This window comes from Aegilops tauschii, chromosome 7, assembly GCF_002575655.3.
Source record: "Aegilops tauschii subsp. strangulata cultivar AL8/78 chromosome 7, Aet v6.0, whole genome shotgun sequence".
Lineage (NCBI taxonomy): Eukaryota > Viridiplantae > Streptophyta > Magnoliopsida > Poales > Poaceae > Aegilops > Aegilops tauschii.
Genome location: NC_053041.3, coordinates 198739203 through 198764918, shown reverse-complemented (window position 1 = coordinate 198764918; position 25716 = coordinate 198739203).

Sequence of the window (25716 nt, the reverse complement as noted above, 5' to 3'; positions counted from 1 at the left end):
TCGCCGCCGCGGCCAGAGCTAGCTATGACCGCAACCAAGCACTGCAACACGCTCAACACGCCGTCAGGAGCCTAGATCACTCAACCGTTGCTCCTGCCGTGCACTGCAGCGTCGTATCGTCGGTCCCGTAGCTCCGGCCGCCGCTAACCTCAACGTCGGCGCTGCTTCCGGCCGCCCCACGGCCTCCCGCGTGTTCCATTGGATGCGCGCGAGCGCTAGCTACCCATAGCACCCATCTGCGCGTCGAATGGACGCCGGAGCCGCGATTCCGGCGTGCCTCCGCCGTGGCCAGAGGTCACCGGCGGCTAAGCGCTGGCCTAACCCCGATTAGGCTAGTGCTAATCATGCCCTATGCCATTGACATGCGGGCCCTCTGCTTAACTAACTGGCTAACCAAATAGTTTAAGGTTAATCTAATTACCGTGGGGCCACGTGTGAGTTTTGACTACGCTGACGTGTCCGTTGACCCGACCCCACCTGTCTGTGACACTAAATGTCACAGGGTCACTGACCAGTGGGTCCCGCCGGTCAGGTTTGACCCTGGCCAGCCCGTTGACTCGCTGATGCAGTGATGACATCATGCTGACGCAGTAAAGGAATTTCTGGATTTATTTTTTATATAGGAAATTCCAGAAAATGTAGCAAACTTCTAAAAATCATAGAAAATAATCTATAGCTCAGAATGAAAAGATTTATATATGAAAAATGATCAGAAAAATCCAATCTATCTATCTGTACTGGTTTCATGCATGTTAGAGCAACCTAACCATGCTGTTTAGATGAAACAAGATAATGCACTTATATGACTCTATAAAATGGGTTTGCATTTGAATCTTTGGTTCAAATGGACTCATCTCAATCTGTTCTAGCTTGCATTAGCCCAAAACACATTCATATTGCCATGTCATAGCATGCATCATATTGTGCATTGCATTGATCATGTTTCTTCTCTGTTTGCCGGTGTTGTCCCCTCTCGGTAGACGTTGCTTCGACGATGCGATCGATGACACCGATGAAGAGCTATACTATCTTCGGAAGTGTCAGACAAGCAAAACCCCCTTGTTCATTCCGATACAATCCCACTCTCTCGCTCCTGCTCTCTTTTACTGCATTAGGACAACAACGATTCATCTGTTACTTGCTGCGGTAGCTGAACCCCTTTATCCACTGCATGACCTGTCATTGCCACAGTAAATAGATGAAACCCACTAGCATGAGTAGGAGTTGTTTGAGCCCTGATGTGCCTACTCATTCATGCTTGATTGTCATGCCTGCTACTGCTTAGAGTTGAGTCGAGTCTGATTCATCGGGGATGAGTTGGAATGGTGATGAACATGTCCTACTGTGTGTGAGCTAAGTGTGTGAACACGATTTGGTAAAGGTAGCGGTGAGAGGCCATGTAGGAGTACATGGTGGGTTGTCTCATTGCAGCCGTCCTCAGGAACTGAGTTCTGTGTTTGTGATCCATGAACAGTTACTACCACACATTGGAATGCTTAAGTGCCCCTCTCGACTTATTAATCAACTTGATCTCTGTCCAGGAGTTGCAACTAGTTTCTGGTGTTTGTAGGTTGTGTTAGTAGTCTACCAAGTGGTACCCGGTACAGGTGGGCTTGGGACAGACTAGGCACCGTGGCACGGTGTACCAAGCGTAGATCCATCCGTCGAGGTGGGCTTGGGAACCCTGCACACATCGTTTGGGGCCGTGAGCGACACCCCGGCCGGATCTCCTTGCGGATGGAACCCGAATAGGCGATAAACCTGGACGAGAGACTTGTGTGGTTAGTCAGGTCGTGGCCGACTCCCTCGCCAGGCTTCCGCTTGAAGGTTGCCGAGGTAAACGACGTGTACATGGTGGTAAGTGGCGAGAGCGTGTGTGACGAAGTACACCCCTGCAGGGTTAATATGATTTATTCGAATAGCCGTGTCCGCGGTAAAGGACTTCTGGGTTGCCTGTACAGTTCATAGACAAGTGAAAGTGGATACTCTAAAATGCGCAAGATAAGAGTGAGTGCTATGGATGGCGTTCTCGTAGGGAGACGGGAGCGGATCCATAGTGGTGTATTGATAAGGTGAATATGTGGACTCGTGTGCGCCACCTCAAAAGAGTTACTTGCAGTCGTAGTTCAGGATAGCCACCGAGTCAAAGCTGGCTTGCTGGAGTTAAACTCCACCACCCCCTTTGTTGATACCGATGCATATGTAGATAGTTCTGATGTAAGTCTTGCTGGGTACATTTGTACTCACGTTTGCTTATTTTATGTTTTGCAGAGAGACGTCAGTCTCACTAGTAGTTCCGTGTGGACTTCGATGTTTAGCTTGATACCTCAGCTACGATCTTGTGCCCTCGGCAGGATCTGGTAGATAGTCAGGCTTCGCAGCCTTTTTCTTTTGTAGATGTCTGTACTCAGACATGTTAAGCTTCCGCATGTGCTTTGACTTGTATGCTCTGAAAGTTGGGTCATGAGACCCTTGTTTGTAATATCTCGCTCTTCGGAGCCTAATGAATAAATACTCTGAGTCGTAGAGTGTTGTTGTGATGCCATGTTGTATTTGCACATATCGAGCATATTGTGTGTATGATTGAAATGCTTGGTATGTGTGGGATCCGACAACCTAGTTGTTTATCCTTGGTAGCCTCTCTTATGGGGAAATGTAGTCTTGTGCTTCCATGAGCCATAGTAGTCCGCTACAGCCCGGTTCACCGGAGTCCTGCTAGCCCAGCACTACTGCTCCGGAACACTTGACTGGCCGGCATGTGATTCACTTCGTTCCTGTGTCTGTCCCTTCGGGGAAATGTCACGCGGTGACATCCGGAGTCCTGCCTAGCCTTCTACAGCCCGGTTCACCGGAGTCCTATTAGCCCAGTGCTACAGCCCGGATTTGCACGCTGCTGACCGACATGCTCGATGTTGATTCATGTATGTCTGTCCCCGTAAGTTAGTGCCACTTTGGGTTCACGACTAGTCATGTCGGCCCGGGTTCTCTGTCATATGGATGCTAGCGACACTATCATATACGTGAGCCAAAAGACGCAAACGGTCCCAGGCCATGGTAAGGCGACACCCGTGGGAATACCGTGCGTGAGGCCGCAAAGTGATATGAGGTGTTACCGGCTAGATCGATGTGACTTGGAATCGGGGTCCTGACAGCTGTAGCTTCCCTTCCACCAGTTCGTCGCTCCATCGCTCCGTCGTCTCCATGGCGGACGCTCGCCGTGCTCGAGCTGAGCGTCGGGCTGCCCTCACCGCCCGCGTCGCTCAGACGGCTCCCATTGGTGGGCCACCTTGTCGTTCTCTGTCTCCCGTCGCCAACGCTGCCACCGGCCCGGCGGGGAACGAGCAGCAGGCGTCCTCGCTGCATCCTTCGGTGCGGCAGGACGGCCGCACCGCTACTCCATCACTGACCCCTGCTGGTTCTTCGTCTCACGCGCACCGAGCTCCTGTGCTACGGCCCCGTCGACGACCTCTACGAGGAGTGGCTCGACCGCATCGCCGAGCTCGTCCACGTCGCAGGGGGCTCTCCGGCGCCGTCCCACTCTCTGCCTCCCCCTCAACCAGCCGCGGGCAACGGGGCTCGTGGCGTGCCTCCACCACCTTAACCCCAAGACGGCGCCTTAGCACCAAGGCGCGCGGCTCCGCGGCGTGATCCGCCGCGCCCGGCACCCGCGCGCGAAGAGAGAAGCTGCCAAGAAAACCCACGGCCGCGAGAAGCTGCACCTGCGCTCCCCGCGCCACCTCGTCAAGACCGCGTGCCGCCCGCAGCGGCGCAGTGCGGACCCCACCAAGACCAAGCTCCACCTCCGAAGCGGGCCCCGGCAACCACGGCCTGCTGCCGCGCCTTCACCCCCGAGCTGCGTAGTGTCGCCTGGCCAGGCAAGTTCAAGCCAGACCTGCCTCGTCGCTACGATGGCACTGCCGACCCCGCGGAGTTCCTGCAGCTCTATGAGCTAAGCATCGAAGTGGCCAACAGCGACGAAAAAGTCATGGCGAACTGGTTTCCCATGGCTCTCATGGATGGAGCCCGCTCCTGGCTCCTGAACCTGTAGCACGGCTCGATCTCCTCCTGGGACGAGATGCGCGACCGCTTCGTCGCCAACTTCCAGGGCACTCGCGACCGCCCGCCGGCCGCGTGTGACCTGCGCCGCATCAAGCAGCAACTAGGAGAGACCCTCCAGAAGTACATCCAGCGCTTCAACAACACCCGCCTCAAGATCGCCAAGGTCACGGACGAAGCCATCATCTCCGCGTTCTCTGACGGCGTCTGCGACGTCAAGATGAAGTAAGAGCTCGCCATCCACGAGGAGCTCTGCACATCTCAGAAGCTGTTCAACCTGGCGACCAAGTGCGAAAGAGCTAAGGAGGGGCGCTTTTCTCTCCTCGAGCTGCCAGCCACAGGAGCGGAGGAGAGGAAGGCCAAGGCCAAGGACGTGAAGCGCAAGGAGGCGGCGGTGCTAGCAGCAGAGCCCGACACCAAGCGGGGCAGAGATCAGCCCGAGTCATCCAAGAATGGCCGACCGTTTTGCTCCTTCCACAACCTGAACACCCACAACACCAGCGACTGTCAAGAGCTCAGAACCATACGGGAAGGACGCTACGGTCAACGCCCCGAGCGCAACGACCGGGGCTACGGCCGCGGAGGAGGACGTGGAGGCGGACGCTGGGACGACCGTGGCCCGCGCCAGGAGTGGCGCGACCGGCCTCGTGAGGACCGCTGGCAGGACCAACCTTGCGAGGGCGCCTGGAGGGACCCGCCTCATGGGGATCGCCCCCAGGGCAACACCGGTCTTCCTCCGCTGCCGCCACCAAGAAGGAACGACGACCACCACCAGGACGAGGGGGCTGGGGGCTTCTAGGAGCCGCGGGCAATCGCCTGCATTTTGGGCGGCGCCCAGGCCCCAGCCTCTCAGTGCATCTTCAAACAGTTCGCTCGCGAGGTGAACGCGGTGCTCCCCAAGCTCGAGGCCACGCGCCCACTCAAGTGGTCCCAATGCGCCATCTCTTTCAACTCGGCGGATCAATTCAAGTGCGCAGCCACCGCTGGCGCCCTCCCTGTGCTGTGTTCCCCAGTCATCAGCAATGTGCAGGTCACCAAGACCCTCATCGACGGCGGCGCAGGGCTCAACATCCTGTCCGTCGACACGTTTGACAACCTCCAAGTGCCATATGAACAACTCCAGCCCACCAAGCCTTTCTCAAGAGTGACCGACGGTTCCACCACACCGATAGGGCAGGTCCGCCTGCCTGTCACCTTCGGGGAGCGCAAGAACTACCGCACCGAGCTCATCGACTTCGACGTCGCGCACATCCTCCTGCCATACAATGCTATCCTCGGGTATCTAGCCCTGGCCAAGTTCATGGCAGTCACTCATCATGGCTACAACGTTCTCAAGATGCCGGGAAGCGGAGGAATCATCACGGTCATGTGTGAGGAGAGGGATGCGGTGTGCTCCCTTGAGCGCGCCTTTCAAGCCGCAGCGATCGACGACCCCGACAGCAAAAGTGAAGGCCCTCCGAAGGCCATCCCCAAGAAGAAGTAGCCACGCCGCGCGGGACCTCAGGAGGATGGCGACGCGGCAGGAGCCTCGTCAGGATCTGCGCCCGCCCCAGGGGCGCCTCCCTCCATCGCATAGGAAAGCGCGCCCAGCGCCCTCCTCAGGGAGGGCTCGGGGGCTCTCTGAGGGCCTCTGACCTTGCCAACCTCATGAGGGAGGCGCTTGGGCAGCACTTGGAAGCGTGCTTCGCGACACATGTTCCTCAGGAGAGCACAGGGCAAGGAGTGCTCACCACTCAGGAGTTCATCACCAAGACCACTCAGGAACTGCAAGATGCAAGGGCCATGCGCGGCGACAGCCGCTCACGAGGGCAACTCCGCATCCTGGCGAGGATGCTGGGCTGCGCGTCTGCATCGACGTCCCCGGGCTCAACAGGGCTGCATCTCAGGAGCGCTTCTGGCCATCGCGTGTGGGCCGCTGCGAGGGCCCACCACACAACTACGTTCGCATGCCCTTCGGCTTGCCGAGCGTGGCGTCAGCCTATCAACGCGACTTGCGGTGTGTCCTGGCGGCTCAGGAGGCCAGGTACCATGCCGTCCTGGAGGAGATGGAGACGGTCTTCAGGGAACCTCCCGAGCCCCCAGAGCCTCCCGAGGCTCAGGGTCCCGGTGGCTCATGAGGAGTCATTTCTTCAACGCACGCCTTCAGCTGCACCAACTCTACTTCGTCTACAGAACCAGGTGACACCTTCCAAGCTCGTTTAGCTGGGAGTGCCCCTCGGGCTACATTATTCCCAGGCCACATGGGTCCGTCCCTGTGGCATGTATCCCTTTTGCTTATGTCTTTAGCTTACCTTGCTAGGGGCGCCCCTCGGGCTGCATCATCCCCAAGCCGCCCGGGCCGGACCCACTGGCATGTATCTTCCTGCATTTATCCAAGTTGATCTGCTCTCCATGCTTAACCTGCTCACATCTACCACCTGCCCGATCATCGCCTCCCCCGGGGCCTCACACAGGCACGGCGCTGGTGCATGGGTCCGTCCCTGTCACGTCGACAAACCTGAGCGGTCGAGCTCTGGCTCGCGGCACGCCCCGCGCACGTCACCTCACCAGGCCCTCAGTGCATTCATCTCATCCAGAGCAACCAGCGGCAGGCTGACAGCTGTAGCGGCAAACCGTGTTTCTTCTTGTGCCTGTTCACAGGGATCCCGTGGGAAGGATAGCAGGCGGCACCGCGGGTCTCCTTTTCCCTCGTGCAATTCGCTTGCGCATTAAAAGGGGGGCTCCTGAGCATCGCGACTCAGGAGCTCTTACTGGCTCTCCAGCCCTCACCCCCTGGCCTTGACCATGGCATCGCGACCTGGCATACCAGCGGCGGCTGAGCTCGCTCGAGGGCCGAGACCTGAGGACGTAGAGCACTAAGGAGAGCATGAGGGGAGGGGAACTCATATGGGCCGGTCTAGCTATGCCGCACAAGTAGGCGCGCAGCCCTAGCGCAACGTCAGGAGTCGCCACGGAGTCAACAAGATAAGTCCCGCACTCGGATCGGCTAAATGATTGGGCCTAATGGTCACTCACGCCTTGCTGCAACCCCGTTGCAGCCACGTCGACTCCCTTTCTCGCCTTACCATGGCTGCTTGAGCGCTAAGGGGGACCTCCTGAGCATCGCGCCTCAGGGGCTCATACTGGACCTCGGGCCGCACACCTCCTGGCCTTGACCACGGCACGCGACCTGGCATACCAGCGACGGCTGTAGCCTGCCTGGGGACCAGGACCTATCAGCGTAGAGCAACAAGCTATCGCGAGGAAAGAAAGGGGGACCGAGCCTTAACGGGACGTGCGTTCACCAAATTCTCATAACAGGGAAGATAGGCACAAAAGACATTTCAGACCCTTACATGCCCCCACGGGGTGATTCATGATTCTTCGCAGGAAACAAAAGCAGATACTAAGGGGAATCCTATCTACACCCTTTCGTGGCGGACGCCATTATCAACAGTGGGCCACAGGGGGCCGGCGCCAACCCCATCCAGATTAGTGGCGGCAACGGCCGGGCACCGCAGCTCTGCTCCGAGCGCGGCGAGAGCTCGGGGGCACGTAGCTGTCATCTCTCGTCTCCGGAGTCTCGTAAGGCTCAGGAGAGCTGCTGGACTCCCAAGGGCTGCTGCTGCTACTGGAGTAGCCACGAGCGGAGCGCGCGTCAGTTTGGCGCTCCTCTCTGGAGCAGCACTCCAGGCGGCGGCCCTCGGCGTTGAAGACCTTGAAGAAGAGCGTGGAAGCGCCGTCGTACTCGAAGGGGATCGCGAGGGCACCCCTCGCACGGCAGACCCGTGCGATCTCCCCCCAGCCGTGGGTCATGAAGATTTTGCCGGTGGGAACTGCTTCGATCTCCGCTCCGGTCGCCGGAGCACTGCAGTCGGCCTGCTGCAACCAAAGCTCGAGAGGCCCCCTCGGCAGCATCACGTCGGAGAAGAACCGCGGGAAGCGGATCCAGGAGCTTGGAGGCAGCGGCGCCCATAGCACCAACTCGCGCGAGGAGTCCGCGGCTTGGATCCCAGGGTTGACGGCACGCGTCGCCACAGCATGGCGACTTCGGACACGGCGTGGGCGGCGCTGCTCGTCGCTCCGACCTCCCGAGCCCTCGGCTCGGGCGTACAAGGGTAGCGGGTACCTCGGAGGAGGCCGCTCGCACCAAGGCCTCGACACCACCTGCATCGCCGCTTCATCACGGCGATGGATCGACCTCTTCTTTGGCGGAAGTGGCCTCGGATCATCACAGGGAGCCTTTCCTTTCTCTTCGGTAGAAAACCTTCTGATAGGCGCCATTCTTGTCAGCAGTGGAGCAAGGAGGAAGAAGCGAGCAAGCAAGGAAGAGATGGGTGATGGGGGCTCCGCCCCCCTCCCCATTTATTGCAAGAGAGGGCCAACCAGCGTCTCCCACGATCGCAGGTAATGATGGTTTTCCTTGCATGTCGCAGGGACTTGTCAAGTCATGCAGTTGCCGAGGCAGCGTGGGGAAACGGAGACGCCCACGTCCAATCAACCACCACGCGTCGACCGAGGCCGCAGGATTTTGGGCCGTCGGTGCTCCGAACTTGACCCTTGGCTTCGCCGCGAAGCCAAGCCCGAGCGCACGTTGGGCCCGGGGGCTACTGTCTGCGTTCTGGGAATGGGGGTCCCCAGACTTGCTTGCCTGCGGCCCACAGCGTGGCTAAGCTAGCAGGCCGTACGGACCATCTTCATCAACAAGGCATCCAAGACCCTCGCGAGGGTCCAAGCCTCGCGAGGCGGACGTCGCAAGACCTCCTCTGGAGTAGCCTAGCCAGTCAGGCTCACAAGGAGCGGAGATATCAAGGCGGGGCAAAACCTCACGAGGCTCTCGTGACGCGAGCCATGACGAACGGCACCAGGCGGGCGCCAGCGCGCGCAGCGTCCTTATTTCCTCTTTGGTGCTAAGGAGGCCAACGCAGGTGAAGAGTACCGAGGCATCAGGCAAAGGTTGCTATATTGGTGCAACGAGACCAAGACCAGGAGGACGACAAGACGGAGGTCATCGTGGAGCCCAAGACGGCGTCACCACCAAAGCTTTTCGCAGGCGAAGACCGCTTTTGTCAGGATAGCTTGTACTAGCTGTCCCCCTTCAAATTTGCCCGCCGTTGTTGGCTCCCTTCCCACTCGATATTTGGGAGGAGGACCAGGGCCCATATAAGTAGAGCTAGCCACCATAGTAGGGGGGCTGGTCTCACCTCATCTCATCTTAGCTTGATCCAACCCGATCGAGAGCCTAGCCACAAGAACACCTCAACCTCAGGAGGCTGTTCTACCCTTGTACTGTTCATCATCAGCCCAAGAGGCAATCCACCACCACCACACTGGAGTAGGGTATTACACCACAACGGTGGCCCGAACCAGTATAAACCTCGTGTCTTTCTGTGTTGCGAGTTCGTCGAGTTCGTCTGCGAGACCTTAGCGAGCTAGGGCGTAGATCGGTAGGAGGGAAAGACTTCACGCGCACCCCAGTGTTCGAACCTTAAGGGTTTGCCAGAACCCCACATCCGACAGGTACCAACATCAATTTGCACAACATCTACAACGGTGACACTGTTACCGTAGAACCTTTGTCCAACATTGGGATCGACCATGCAATGGGCCATCGCCTGAATTGCTACGATGGAACCACGGTGAGATTGAAGAAGATAGCAATCCCGGAAGCCCCGGCAAGGTCGTGCGCCAACCAAAATTACAGCCTCATCATGGTATTCGACATCGCAATTGCTTTCACAATCCATCCTGCACATGGCGGTCAAAGGTGGACCATGCTGTCTGTGGTCGATTTGTTGCGATACGAATACGAAGACGATGTGATCCTTTTTAACCGCATCTTCGCGGTGACAAACCAGGGGACTTGTTTAATATGGGACACATCCTACAATATACTCTCTCTCTTCTAGTTTATTTGTTTAGTTTTATTTATTTAGTTTTTCTGTTTTGTATGTTTCAGATTCAAATTTAGAGCTCCCCATCACATGTTGAGATTACAATGTGCATTAAATTGTTGCATGCACGTAGTAGTTTTTTATTGGTCATTTATATTGGTCATGCATGCATGCATTGCAGTTAACTTTTTTACCACAATTTTTTAGGAAACTAAGTGCAATAATTGAGTAGTTTTGCACACTACCAGTACTATGCCTAAAACGGTACAAAATCAATGCCACCACCACGCCCGCATCTGACCACCCTGGCCCACCCAAATCCCCTCACTTGCCGGCATGCGCTTCTCGCCCGAAACATTCAGCGCCGCCCCAGAACGTCAGTGCCGCATTAATGCCCGGCCAGAGATGAGGTGACCTCTGACTAGCGCCGGTTTTGAAGCTGCGTGTCGGCCAAGAGAGCGCCGCTTCCCAGTGCACGCGACTGCTCCGCGTTGAAACGACACCACAGTCGTCCGTTCATCCATGCACCACGCACATTAATGACATGCAGTTGTCGAGGAACCTACTCTGGCGTCACCCGTCCGTCCACCTGCCGCCTCTCATTGCCATTGGCCGGATATATAAACTTCAGCCCTGGCCATGGCCACAGTCATCCTCCTGTGGTCCCTTTCTCCTCTCGGCACCACTCTCACCATGGCCTGCTCGTGCTCCAAAGCTCTCTGGGACGGACTGTTGCTGGAGGAGGAGAAGGGCATTGCCGGCTCCACCCCGTCCGCGCCCCGCCTTCATACGTCTCCAACGTATCTATAAGTTATGAAGTATTCATGTTGTTATATTATCATTCTTTGATGTTTTACAATCATTTTATAGCAACTTTATATCAATTTGTTGACTAACCTATTGACATAGTTGTTGGAAAACGTAGCATGCAATTTCAAAAAAATTCCTACGCTCACGCAAGATCTATCTAGGAGATGCATAGCAACGAGGGGGAGAGTGTGTCTACGTACCCTCGTAGACCGAAAGCGGAAGCGTTTGACAACGCGGTTGATGTAGTCGAACTTCTTCTAGCTCCGACTGATCAAACACCGAATGTACGGCACCTCTGAGTTCTGCACACGTTCAGCTCGGTGACGTCCCTCGCCTTCTTGATCCATCGAGGTGTCGAGGTAGTAGATGACTTCCATCAGCACGACGGCGTGGTGATGGTGAAGTGATTCTCGCAGGGCTTCGCCTAAGCATCGCAAAACTACAACTGGGGGTGTAAACTGTGGAGGGGGCGCCACACATGGCTAACAATTGATGTTGTATGTTCTAGGCGCCCCCTCCCCACATATATATAGGTGAGAGGGGAAGGGGAGCAGCAAGGGTGCGCCACAAGTAGGAGGAATCCTAGTTGGGGTCTTCCCCAATTCGTCCTCCCCCTTCCATATTTGCCGGAGGGGGAAAAGGGAAGAGGAAGGAGAGAACGAAGGGGGGGCAAACCCCCTCTTTCCCTTGTCCCACTCGGCCTCCTTGCAAGGGGGCGTGGCACCCCTTGTGGGCTGGTGTCCTCCCCTCCTATGGCCCATATGGCCCATATCTTTCCCCCGGGGGTTCTGGTAACCCCCGGTACTCCGATAAATACCCGATACATTCTGGAACACTTCCGGTGTCTGAATACTATCATCCTATATATAAATATTTAACTCTCACCATTTGAAGACTCCTCGTCATTTCGCTGATCTCATCCCAGACTCCGAACAACATTCGGTCACCAAATCACATAACTCATAAAATACTAAATCGTCATCGAACGTTAAGCGTGCGGACCCTATGGGTTCGAGGACTATGTGGACATGACCGAGACACCTCTCTGGTCAGTAACCAATAGCCGAACCTGGATAGTCATATTGTCTCCCACATATTCTACGAAGAACTTTATCGGCCGAACCGTTATGACAACATACGTTATTCCATTTGTCCATCGGTATGTTACTTGCCCGGGATTCGATCGTCGTTATCTACATACCTAGGTCAATCTGGTTAACGACAAGTCTCTTTACTCATTCCGTAATACATCATCCTGCAACTAACTCATTAGTCACTTTGCTTGCAAGGCTTCTTATGACGTGCATTACCAAGAGGGCCCAGAGATACCTCTCTGATACTCGGAGTGGCAAATCCTAATCTCGATCTATGCCCACCCAACAAACACCTTCGGAGATACCTATAGAGAATCTTTATAATCACCCAGTTACGTTGTGACATTTGATAGCACACAAGGTATTCCTCCGGTATCCGGGAGTTGCATAATCTCATAGTCGAAGGAATATGTATTTGACATGAAGAAAGAAATAACAATAAAGTTGAATGATCAATGTGCTAAGCTAATAGATGGGTCTTTTCCATCACATCATTCTCCTGATAATGTGATCCCGTTATCAAATGACAACTCAAGTCCATGGCTAGGAAACCTTAACCATCTTTGATCAACGAGCTAGTCAAGTAGAGGCTCACTAGGGACACAGTGTTTGTCTATGTATTCACACATGTATTTGGGTTTCCGATCAATACAATTCTAACATGAATAATAAACATTTATCATGAATAAGGAAATATAAAATAACAACTTTATTATTGCCTCTTGAGCATATTTCCTTCAGTCTCCCACTTGCACTAGAGTCAATAATCTAGATTGCTTTGTAATGATTCTAACACCCATGGAGTCTTGGTGCTGATCAAGTTTTGCTCGTGGAAGAGGCTTAGTCAACGGGTCTGGTACATTCAGATCCATATGTATTTTGCAAATCTCTATGTCTCCTTCCTTGACTTGATCATGGATGGAGTTGAAGTGTCCCTTGATGTGTTTGGTTCTGTTGTGAAATCTGGATTCCTCCGCTAATTAAGGCAATTGCTCCAGTATTGTCACAAAAGATTTTTATTGGACCCGATGCACTAGGTATTACACCTAGATCGGATATGTACTCCTTCATTTGCTGCTTCTGAAGCAGCTATGTACTCCGCTTCACACGTAGATCCCGCCACGACGCTCTGCTTGGAACTGCACCAACTGACAGCTCCCCCATTCAATATAAATACGTATCCGGTTTGTGACGTAGAGTCATCCGGATCAGTGTCAAAGCTAGCATCGACGTAACCATTTACGACGAGCTCTTTGTCACCTCCATAAACGAGAAACATATCCTTAGTCCTTTTAAGGTAATTCAGGATATTCTTGACTGCTGTCCAGTGATCCACTCCTGGATTACTTTGGTACCTCCCTGCTAAACTTATAGCAAGGCACACATCAGGTCTGGTACACAGCATAGCATACATGATAGAACCTATGGCTGAGGCATAGGGAATGACTTTCATTTTCTCTCTATCTTCTGAAGTGGTCGAGCACTGAGTCTGACTCAACTTCACACCATGTAACACAGGCAAGAATCCTTTCTTTGAGTGATCCATTTTGAACTTCTTCAAAACTTTATCAAGGTATGTGCTTTGTGAAAGTCCAATTAAGCGTCTTGATCTATCTCTATAGATCTTGATGCCCAATATATAAGCAGCTTCACCGAGGTCTTTCATTGAAAAACTCTAATTCAAATATCTATGCTATCCAGAAATTCTATATCATTTCCAATCAACAATATGTCAGCCACATATAATATTAGAAATGCTATGGAGCTCCCACTCACTTTCTTGTAAATATAGGCTTCTCCGAAAGTGTGTATAAAACCATATGCTTTGATCACCTCATCAAAGCGTATATTCCAACTCCGAGATGCTTGCACCAGCCCATAGATGGATTGCTGGAGCTTGCACACTTTGTTAGCACCTTTAGGATCGACAAAACCTTCTGGTTGCATCATATAAAACTCTTCTTTAAGAAATCCATCAAGGAATGTAGTTTTGATGTCCATTTGCCAGATTTCATAATCATAAAATGCGGCAATTGCTAACATGATTCGGACAAACTTAAGCATCGCTACGGCTGAGGAAGTCTCATCGTAGTCAACTCCTTGAACTTGTCAAAAACCTTTTGCGACAAGTCGAGCTTTGTAGACAGTAACATTACCATCAGCGTCAGTCTTCTTCTTGAAGATCCATTTGTTCTCTATGGCTCGCCGATCATCGGGCAAGTCCACCAAAGTCAATACTTTGTTCTCATACATGGATCCTATCTAAGATTTCATGGCCTCAAGCTATTTATCAGAATCTGGGCTCATCATAGCTTCTTCATAGTTAATAGGTTCATCATGGTCTAGTAACATGACTTCCAGAACAGGATTACCGTACCACTTTCGTGCGGATCATGCTCTGGTTGACCTACGAGAGGTTTAGTAGCAACTTGATCTGAAGTTTCGTGATCATTATTATTTGCTTCCTCTCTAGTTGGTGTAGGCATCACGGGAAGGGATTTCTCTGATGAGCTACTTTCCAATTCAAGAGAAGGTACAATTACCTCATCAAGTTCTACTTTCCTCCTACTCACTTCTTTCGAGAGAAACTCCTTCTCTAGAAAGTTTCCATTCTTGGCAACAAAGATCTTGCCTTCAGATCTGTGGTAGAAGGTATACCCAATTGTTTCCTTAGGGTATCCTATGAAGACGCACTTCTCCGATCTGGGTTCGAGCTTATCAGGCTGAAGCTTTTTGACATAAGTGTTGCAACCCCAAACTTAAGAAACGAAAGCTTAGGTTTCTTGCCAAACCATAGTTCATATGGTGTCGTCTCAACGGATTTAGATGGTGCCCTATTTAACGTGAATTTAGCTGTCTCTAATGCATAACCCCAAAACGATAGTGGCAAATCAGTAAGAGACATCATAGATCGCACCATATCTAATAAAGTACGGTTACGACGTTCGGACACACCATTACACTGCGGTGTTCCAGGTGGCGTGAGTTGTGAAACTATTCCACATTGTTTTAAATGAAGACTAAACTCATAACTCAAATATTCGCCTCCACGATCAGATCATAGAAACTTTATTTTCTTGTTACGATGATTCTCTACTTCACTCTGAAATTCTTTGAACTTTTCAAATGTTCCAGACTTGTGTTTCATTAACTAGATATACCCATATCTTCTCAAATCATCTGTGAAGGTTAGAAAATAACGATACCCGTCATGTGCCTCAACACTCATCGGACCGCATACATCGGTATGTATTATTTCCAATAAGTCATTAGCTCACTCCATTGTTCCGGAGAACGGAGTTTTAGTCATCTTGCCCATGAGGCATGGTTCGCAAGCATCAAATGATTCATAATCAAGTGATTCCAAAAGCCCATCTGCATGGAGTTTCTTCATGCGTTTTACACCAATATGACCTAAACGGCAATGCCACAAATATGTTGCACTATCATTATCAACTTTGCATCTTTTGGCATCAATATTATGAATTTGTGTAACACCACAATCGAGATTCAACAAAAATGGCCCACTATTCAATGGTGCGTGACCATAAAAGATATTACTCATATAAATAGAACAACCATTATTCTCTGATTTAAATGAATAACCGTCTCACACTAAACAAGATCCAGATATAATGTTCATGCTTAACGCTGGCATCAAATAACAATTATTCAGGTCTAAAACTAATCCCGAAGGTAGATGTAGAGGTAGCGTGCCGACGACGATCACATCGACCTTGGAACAATTCCCGATGCGCATCATCACCTCATCCTTAGCCAATCTTCGTTTAATTCGTAGCCCCTATTTCGAGTTACAAATTTGAGCAACCGAACCAGTATCAAATACCCAGGTGCTAGTACGAGCATTAGTAAGGTACACATCAATAACATGTATATCAAATATACCTTTGTTCACTTTGCCATCCTTCTTATCCGCCAAATACTTGGGGCAGTTCCGCTTCCAGTGACCAGTCCCTTTATAGTAAAAGCACTCAGTTTCAGGCTTAGGTCCAGCTTTGGGCTTCTTCCTAGGAGTGGCAACTTGCTTTCCATTCTTCTTGAAGTTCCCCTTCTTTCCTTTGCCCTTTTTCTTAAAACTAGTGGTCTTGTTAACCATCAACACGTGATGCTCCTTCTTGATTTCTACCTCCGCAGCTTTGAGCATTGCGAAGAGCTCGGGAATTATCTTATCCATCCCTTGGATATTATAGTTGATCACGAAGCCTTTGTAGCTTGGTGGCAGTGATTGAAGAACTCTGTCAATAACACTATCATTTGGAAGATTTACTCCCAACTGAGTCAAGTGATTATGATACCCAGACATTTTGAGTGTGTGTTCACTGACAGAATTGTTCTCCATCATCTTGCAGCTACAGAACTTGTTGGAGACTTCATATCTCTCAACTCAGGCATTTGCTTGAAATATTAACTTCAACTCTTGGAACATCTCATATGGTCCATGACGTTCAAAACGTCTTTGAAGTCCCGATTCTAAGCCGTAAAGCATGGCACACTGAACAATCAAGTAGTCATCAGATCGAGCTTTCCAGACGTTCATAACATCAGCATCTACTCCTGCAGCAGGCCTTTCACCTAGCGGTGCATCAAGGACATAATTCTTCTGTGCAACAATGAGGATAATCCTCAACTTAGCTTTCTCTAGGAATGCATTAAAATTTAAGGGAACGGTAGCACGGGCCATTGATCTACAACATAGATATGCAAAAACTATCAGGACTAAGTTCATGATAAATTAAGTTCAATTAATCAAATTACTTAAGAACTCCCACCTAGATAGACATCCCTCAAGCCATCTAAATGATACGTGATCCAAATCAACTAAACAATGTCTGATCATCATGTGAGATGGAGTAGTCATCAATGGTGAACATCTCTATGTTGATCATATCTAATATATGATTCACATTTGACCTTTCGGTCTCTAGTGCTCCGAGGCCATGTCTGTACATGCAAGGCTCGTCAAATTTAGCCCGAGTATTCCGCATGTGCAAAACTGTCTTGCACCCGTTGTATGTGAATGTAGAGTCTATCACACCCGATCATCACGTGGTGTCTCAACACGACGAACTGTTGCAACGGTGCATACTCATGGAAAACAGTTATACCTTGAAATTTTTGTTAAGGGATCATCTTGTAATGCAAAATAAGACGCATAAAAAGATAAACATCACATGCAATCAAAATATGTGACATGATATGGCCATCGTCATCTTGTGCGTTTGATCTCTATCTCCAAAGCATCGTCATGATCTCTATCATCATCGGCTCGACACCTTGATCTCCATCATAGCGTCATGGTCGTCTTGCCAACTATTGCTTCTACAACTATCGCTAATGCATAGTCATGAAGTAAAGCAATTACATGGCATTTGCATTTCATACAATAAAGAGACAACCATAAGGCTCCTGCTAGTTGCCGATAACATTTACAAAATATGATCATCTCATACAAAAACGTATATCACATTATGTCTTGACCATATCACATCACAACATGCCCTGCAAAAAGAAGTTCGATGTCCTCTACTTTGTTGTTGCAAGTTTTACGTGGCTGCTACGGGCTTCTAGCAAGAACCGTTCTGACCTACGCATCAAAACCACAATGGTGATTTATCAAGTTTGCTATTTTAACCTTCAACAAGGACCGGCCGCAGTCAAATTCGATTAAACTATAGGAGAAACAAACACCCGCCAGCCACCTTTATGCAAAACTAGTTGCATGTCTGTTGGTGGAACTGGTCTCATTTAAGTGGTCATGTAAGGTTGGTCCGGGCCGCTCCATCTTACAATACCGCCGAACCAAAATAAGACATTGTTGGTAAGCAGTATGATGATCACCGCCCACAACTCTTTGTGTTCTACTCATGCATATCATCTACGCATAGACCTGGCTCGGATACCACTATTGGGAAACGTAGCATGCAATTTCAAAAAAATTCCTATGCTCACGCAATATCTATCTAGGAGATACATAACAACGAGGGCGAGAGTGTGTCTATGTACCCTTGTAGAACGAAAGCGGAAGCGTTTGACAACGCGGTTGATGTAGTCAAACTTCTTCTAGCTCCGACCGATCAAGAACTGAACGTACGACACCTCCAAGTTCTGCACATGTTCAGCTCAGTGACGTCCCATGCCTTCTTGATCCAGGAAGGTGTCGAGGTAGTAGATGAGTTCCGTCAGCACGACAGCGTGGTGACGGTGATGGTGAAGTGATTCTCGCAGGGCTCTGCCCTAAGCACCGGAAAACTATGACCGAAGGTGTAAACTATGGAGGGGGGCACCGCACACGGCTAACAATTGATGTTGTATGTTCTAGGCGCCCCTCCCCACATATATATAGGTGGGAGGGGGAGGGGAGCAGCAAGGGTGCGCCCCAAGTAGGAGTAATCCTACTTGGGGTCTTCCCCAATTCGGCCTCCCCCTTCCATATTTGCCGGAGGGGGAAAAGGGAAGAGGAAGGAGAGAAGGAAAGGGGGGGGGCAAACCCACTCTTTCCCTTCTCCCACTCGGCCTCCTTGCAAGGGGGCGTGGCACCCCTTGTGGGCTGGTGTCATCCCCTCTTATGGTCCATATGGCCCATATCTTTCCCCCGGGTGTTCCGGTAACTCCCCCGGTACTCCGATAAATACCCGATACATTCTGGAACACTTCCGGTGCGAATACTATCATCCTATATATCAATATTTACCTCTCAACCATTTCGAGACTCCTCATCATGTCCGCGATCTCATCCAGGACACTGAACAACATTCGGTCACCAAATCACATAACTCATAAAATACTAAATCGTCATCGAACGTTAAGCGTGCGGACCCTACGGGTTCGAGAACTATGTGGACATGACCGAGACACCTCTCCGATCAATAACCAATAGCGGAACCTGGATGGTCATATTGGCTCCCACATATTCTACGAAGATCTTTATCGGTCGAACCGTTATGACAACATACGTTATTCCCTTTGTCCATCGGTATGTTACTTGCCCGAGATTTGATCGTCGGTATGTACATACCTAGTTCAATCTTGTTACCGGCAAATCTCTTTACTCATTCCGTAAAACATCATCCTGCAACTAACTCATTAGTCACTTTGCTTGCAAGGCTTCTTATGATGTGCATTACTGAGAGGGCCCAGAGATACCTCTCCGATACTCGGAGTGACAAATCCTAATCTCGATCTATGCCAACCCAGAGATACCTGTAGAGCATCTTTATAATCACCCATTTACGTTGTGACGTTTGGTAGCACACAAGGTATTCCTCCGGTATCCAGGAGTTGCATAATCTCATAGTCGAAGGAATATGTATTTGACATGAAGAAAGCAATTGTCACAACCCTAGTCAGGGCTTGCATTAGAGTGATGCATCATGTTTAAAATTTCGGGAAACTTGAAATGGGGATGAACCAAACCCCCAGCACCACTTAAACCAACTAGGGTTACTAAAATATTTTCCCAATGAACCTGAAATGCCCTTCAAAAATGTTCATCACTTTTGTCCTGGTCTAGAACCTCGGCCAAAATTGGTTCACATTTTTCTAGGACAGCTTAAGGTCACTAGATTAAATCATTAGCTATTTGCATTTGGACATTTGAATGCTATAAAATATTTTAAATGTCCAAATAATTCTGAACTTAAGTGAGGGCTGTTGGAAATATTCCAAACAGAGCCCACAATTATTTTTAGGTTTTTTGAGAGTGCTCTGGCATTTTAAATAAAGCCAAAAACATTTCCAAAAAATAGAAAACTGAAATAAATAGAAAAGAGAGAGAGGGAAAAGGCCAGAGGCCACTTACCTGCACTGGGCCGGCCCACCTGGCCCATGCCAGCCACCACCCACCTGTGCCAGTAGGCAGAGGAGGGACACCGCGACGCCGCCGAGTTCGCCACGCCACCTCCCTGCCTCCCTGCCCTCGCCCGCGCCAGCGCAACGCCTCGAAGGGCCTCCTTGGCGCCGCCCTGAGCCCCTGGACACCTCACTTTTCCCACTGCTCTCCCCCTCGCCTCTCCTCGTGATGGCCGACGCTGCCGCGCTCGCGCCGACGTGAAACTCGCAGCCACCGTCGCCACCTCGTCGCCCTGCCGTGTCCACGAGCTCCGCCGTCGTCCGCTTCATCGAGCAGGCCGAGCCCCGAGCGCTCGCATGCTCTGCACCGCCCCCACCGAGCCGTCTTCGACCTCTCACCGCTGGAGATCCCCCTCGACGCCCTGACCGCTTCGGTTCCTCCCCGACCTCGCCGTCAGCACCACCGTGACTGCTGTGAGCCCCTGCCTCTCCTCCCCCTCTCCGTTCGCTCTGCCGTGCACCACAGCGACTGCACCGAGCTCGCCCGCACGCGCCGCCGCTTCCCCAGCAGCCCGTAGCACTGCTCCACGCCCCTTGCTATGCCTCCTAGCGTCGAGTCCGAGCTCGTCCGAGCTCCGGCAGCCACTAAACTCGTCTTCGGCATCGTTTCCGGTGACCCCGAGCTCAACCACTACCACCACTCGACGCGGCTCGCTCCCAGCTACGCGTAGGAGCCCTCCGCCGCCCATTTGGTCTCCGGAGTGCGAAACCCGCACACTCCGCCGCATTCGGTCGTCGCCGGCGGCTAAGCGTCGGCGATTTGACCCAGTTGACCGGGGATTTGACCCCACTGGGTCACTGACATGTGGGCCCCGCCCCTGGTCAAACCTAAGTTACAATTAAACTAACCTTAATTAGTTAGTTAACTAACTGTGACACTGACCAGTGGGTCCCACTAGTCAGGATTGACCTGGACCGCACAGTTGACCTGCTGACGCAGTGCTGACACAATGCTGACGCAGTATTGCCTTTTCTTGATTTATTCTTATTCAGGAAATTCCAGAAAATAGTGCTAACTTCTAAAAATCATAGAAATTAATCTGTAACTCCAAATGAAAAGAGTTATATATGAACAATGATCAGAAAAATCCAATCTATCCATCCGTACTGGTTTCATGCATGATTAAACAACTTAACCTTGCTGGATAGATCAAAACGTGATAATGCACATTATGAATTCATAATTTGAGTTTGGGGTTGAACCTTCGGTTCAAAATGGCTCAAACCCATATGGTTGTAGTTGCATTAGCCCAACACACTCATTTTGCCATGTCATGTGCATGCATCATATTGTTGCATATCGCCATGTTTTGATTGTGTTACCGGTGTGATCTTTGTGGTAGGCTCTACACCCGAGGATATTCACGAGTATCTAGTTGAAGGGCAGTACCCCTCGACCACTCTGTCAGGCAAGCAAAACCCCCCTTTTTCATTCTGATAAAATCCTACTCTCTCGCTCTTGCTCTCTTTTACTGCATTAGGACAACAACGATTCAACTATTACATACTGCGGTAGTTGAACCCCTTTTCCTGTGCATGACCTGTCATTGCCACAGTAAATAAATGAAACCCACTAGCATGAGTAGGAGTTTTTTGAGCCCTGATGTGCCTACTCATTCATGCTTGTTGTCATGCCTGCTACTGCTTAGAGTTGAGTCAGGTCTAATTCATCGGGGATGAATCGGAATGTGGTGAACATGTCCTACTGTTGAGAGTTAAGTGTGTGAACACGATCTGGGAAAGGTAGCGGTGAGAGGCCATGTAGGAGTACATGGTGGGTTGTCTCATTGAAGCCGTCCTCAGGAACTGAGTTCTGTGTTTGTGATCCATGAACAACTAATACCACACGTTGGGCCCTGAAATATGACCCCACTCAACTTATTAACCCCCCTTGTCCTCTGTCCAGGAGTTGCAAGTAGTTTTGGTGTTTGTAGTATGCTGGAGGCCGTGCACAGCGCTGACCCGAGGGGTGGGCTGTGATGCGGTAGGCACGTGGCACGGTGTACCGGGCGCCCGTTTGGTGACTCGGGAACCTTGCACACATCGTTCGGGGCCGTATGCGGAAACCTCGGTCGGACTCCCTGCGGATGGAACCTGAATAGGCGATAAACCTGGACTAGGGACTTGTGTGGTTAGTCAGGTTGTGGTCTACACCCACGTCGGCTTTCCCTTGAAGTCTGCCGAGCACATGTCGTGTGCAGACGCTAAGTGGTGGAAACATGTGTGAAGAAGTACACCCCTGCAGGGTTATCAATGATCTATTCGAATAGCCGCGTCCGCGGTAAAGGACCTCTGGGTTGCCTATACAGTTCATAGACAAGTGAAAGTGGATACTCTAAAATGCGCAAGATAAGCATGAGTGCTATGGATGGCGTTCTCATGTGGAGACGGGAGCAGTTCCATAGTGGTGAATTTACTGGTGAATATGTGGACTCGTGTGCGCCACCTCAAAGAGTTGCTTGCAGTCGTAGTTCAGGTTAGCCATTGAATCAAAGCTGGCTTGCTGCAGTTAAACCCCACCATTCTTTTGTTGATACTGATGCATATGTAGATAGTTCTGATGTAAGTCTTGCTGGGTACATTTGTACTCATGTTTGCTTAATTTATGTTTTGTAGAGAGACTTCAGTGTCGCTAGTAGTTCCGAGGGGACTTCGACGTTTAGCTTGTTACCTCAGCTACGATCTTGTGCCCTCGGCAGGGTCTTGTAGATAGTCAGGCTTCTCAGCCTTTTCATTTGTAGTTGTCTGTACTCAGACAAGTTAAGCTTCCGGTTGTTCTTGTTGCTTGTATGACTTGAATGCTGGGTCATCAGACCCATGTTTGTAATATCTGGCTCTTCGGAACCTAATGAATAAATACTTTGAGTTGTAGGGTTTTGTTGTGATGCCATGTTGTATTTGCACATATCGAGCATATTGTGTGTATGATTTGAAATGTTTGGTATGTGTGGGATCCGACAACCTAGTTGTTTATCCTTGGTAGCCTCTCTTACCGGGAAATGTCTCCTAGTGCTTCCACTGAGCCATGGTAGCTTGCTACTGCTCCGGAACACTTAGGCTGGCCGGCATGTGTCCTTCTTCGTTCCTGTGTCTGTCCCTTCGAGGAAATGTCACGCGGTGTCTATCGGAGTCCTGTTAGCCTGCTACAGCCCGTATTCTCCCGAGTCCTGTTAGCCCAGCTGCTACAGCCCAGATTCACTCGCTGATGACTGACATGTTCATTGCTGGGTCATGTATACCTGTCCCTGTAAGTTAGTGCCACTTTGGGTTTATGACTAGTCATGTCGGCCCGGGTTCTCTGTCAGATGGATGCTAGCAACACTATCATATACGTGAGCCAAAAGGCGCAAACGGTCCCGGGCCAGGTAAGGTGGCACCCGTGGGAATACCGTGCATGAGGCCGCAAAGTGATATGATGTGTTACATGCTAGATTGGTGTGACTTAGGATTGGGGTCCTGGCAGCTTTGGTATCAGAGCCTGACTGCCTGTAGGATTACCAAGCCAAACTGGTCGAAGTTGAGTCTAGAAATGCTTTCATTATATAAGGGAATTGATTGTGGAAGGGAACGTAAGGCTCTTTTTACTCCTTTACCTTATGCCCTTCTGATCTGAGTAGCCTCTTCTTTCCTACGTGGGTTAAGGACTAGGATTTCATCTCTCTATCAGGTTCACGTGTTACTAATCCGTAGAATCATAGGATTGTTGGTTCCAGGCCTCAGTTCCGTTTCTACTACTTTTAGTATGTTGTCAGTTGAACCAGAACCTTGATATGATGTTGTTAAGTGACTATGCAAATCCTTGTGAATGTCTCAAATCTTTTCTGAGCATTTACAGCCGTTATGCTGTCCGAGTCATCCTAGGTTTCTAAACAGTCTAATGCATTTGCAAATCCCTTCCTCCCGTTCCTGATGTCCTTTTGGGCCAGATTAAGCACACTAAATGGTCTGTTGAGGTACTCTACTGCCTCGACATATAAGATGGAGCTAGTATTATGACCCTAGGCATCCTGGAACATCACCCTGTAATCTAGCAATGCTTTTTGTTCCAAGTGTGATGATTCTGGCCGCCATTCTCGAAAGCATCCCGTGATGCCATTTAGTTAGTAGGTATTCTATTCCTGGGTTTTGAACCCGAGATTCACTCCACTCACCTCCTGTTGATAGTGTTTGCTAGTTCCTTTACGATATTAGTAACCTTTGCGATAGTCCTCGAGGCCCGTGGTATTTCCTTCTTCCAAATACCATGAACTGCTTATGGCAGAAGTTCTTTGAACCAAAAGATCACAACCAGAGTGCTCTTAATGAGTTCTCCATTCTACATTGTGAATCTACCAGTTCTACCTTTCTGCATGGGTTATCCGGAAGAAATGTTGAGCTTTGCTCGACATACTAATCTATGCATCCACAACTCAGAAAGTTATATGTTACTTGAGTTGTTACTCTTCACTTGTATTCCGACCATTTTCTATCAATCGATAGTCTAGAGTATGTTAGCATTCGTTCGTCGATGCCTATTATTCTTGTGGTCTGTCAAGCCGTTCTATTCCGAAATGACTAGGAGAAACAAACTCCGGTACCTTATCCATTTCTAGGATTGGATCAAAGTAGTTGTATTCCGCAGATCAAATGCCAAACCAGCTTTTGTTCTGCTCTACCTTGGAGTATTACTCTATTTATGTCAAGAATGTCATAGGAATTGCACCATCTCTTATGAATTCTTGATGCAGTGATACTTCTCACCATCATCATTCATTCCTCGGTCCTCGTGTTATTGTACCCGGAATGCCGACAAGTGAATTGTGATGTGTGAAATTAATACTCCGAGCAACGCGTTGCTTGGTAGTAAATGGACAATATTCTCATTCTTAGCGTGTTGGTTATTGAATCATCATTCTAAGATAGATTGTGCTACCTAGTCCTTATTTACCTGGTGCACTCTTCAATCAAGGAGTCAGGATTGTGTCAAATCCCTTACTCATGTGATCATATTGTCTTGCCCTGAAAAGCAAAATTGTTCTCGAGCTTAGTAACATATCGGTGGTTCGTGATTTTCCGAATATCTTCTCTGAAGTGTTACCAGGTTGTCACCTGACCGCTATGTTGAGTTCGTGATCAAGTTGGTTTCTTGTAGACCACCCCTTCTCCAAGAATCTATGTTGAATACCCCTGAGCTAGTTGGTCAAGCTAAACAACAACTTGGAGAGTTGGAAGATAAAAGCTTGTCTAACTTGGTTCATTTCCAAAGGGATATCTTTGTGTGTGTGTGTGTGTGTTGAAGAAAGATGATATCTTCATCGATTGATCCACGTGATCAATTGTCGGCGCTATTGTCTTACAATCCGTTGATTTGAGTGTCGGCTATCGTCAAATCAAATCAGAACCAATGATGTTCGTAATGTTGTCTTACTCGTGGTTGTTTCCTCGAGCATACATCATTATATCTTTTGGGTCTGACCAATACTATCACCTTGTTCACATAGTTGTGGAATTCCATCTTCATGGAAGTATCGATGATTTGTTGTTGAGATCATCAACATCATTTTATCTTGTTCATGATTCATGTCGAACATCTAAGTAGTGTTGGAAACTTGTGTAAGCATTTTCTTCATGCTAGTTCATGAAGCATATGTTAGATGAAAGAAGTGAGTTCCTATAATTCATGTGCATTTGATGCAAGTTGCCGTTGTGAATTCGAGAAAGTTTGTTTTTGCTTCCTTTGGAGTCATCCCAAGTTAGGCATGCAGGTGCGAAGTATTCTATGGTTTGATAGGCTCGCTACCTTCATTCCATATGTATTCCCTAGCACACCAAGCCACTGATTGACTTGTTCAAGGATAGTTCATCGATAAGTGCACAAGGACTTCGATATCCTTGATGATGGTTCCTTACCAGAACTCGGTAGTGTTTTATTGTAAGACTACTCTGTGGTCATGCTTGTCTTGGACAACATGTTCACATGCGTGTAGCAGAACCAGCTCATGTTTTGGAGCTTGCTACCATAGTCCATCCCCTGG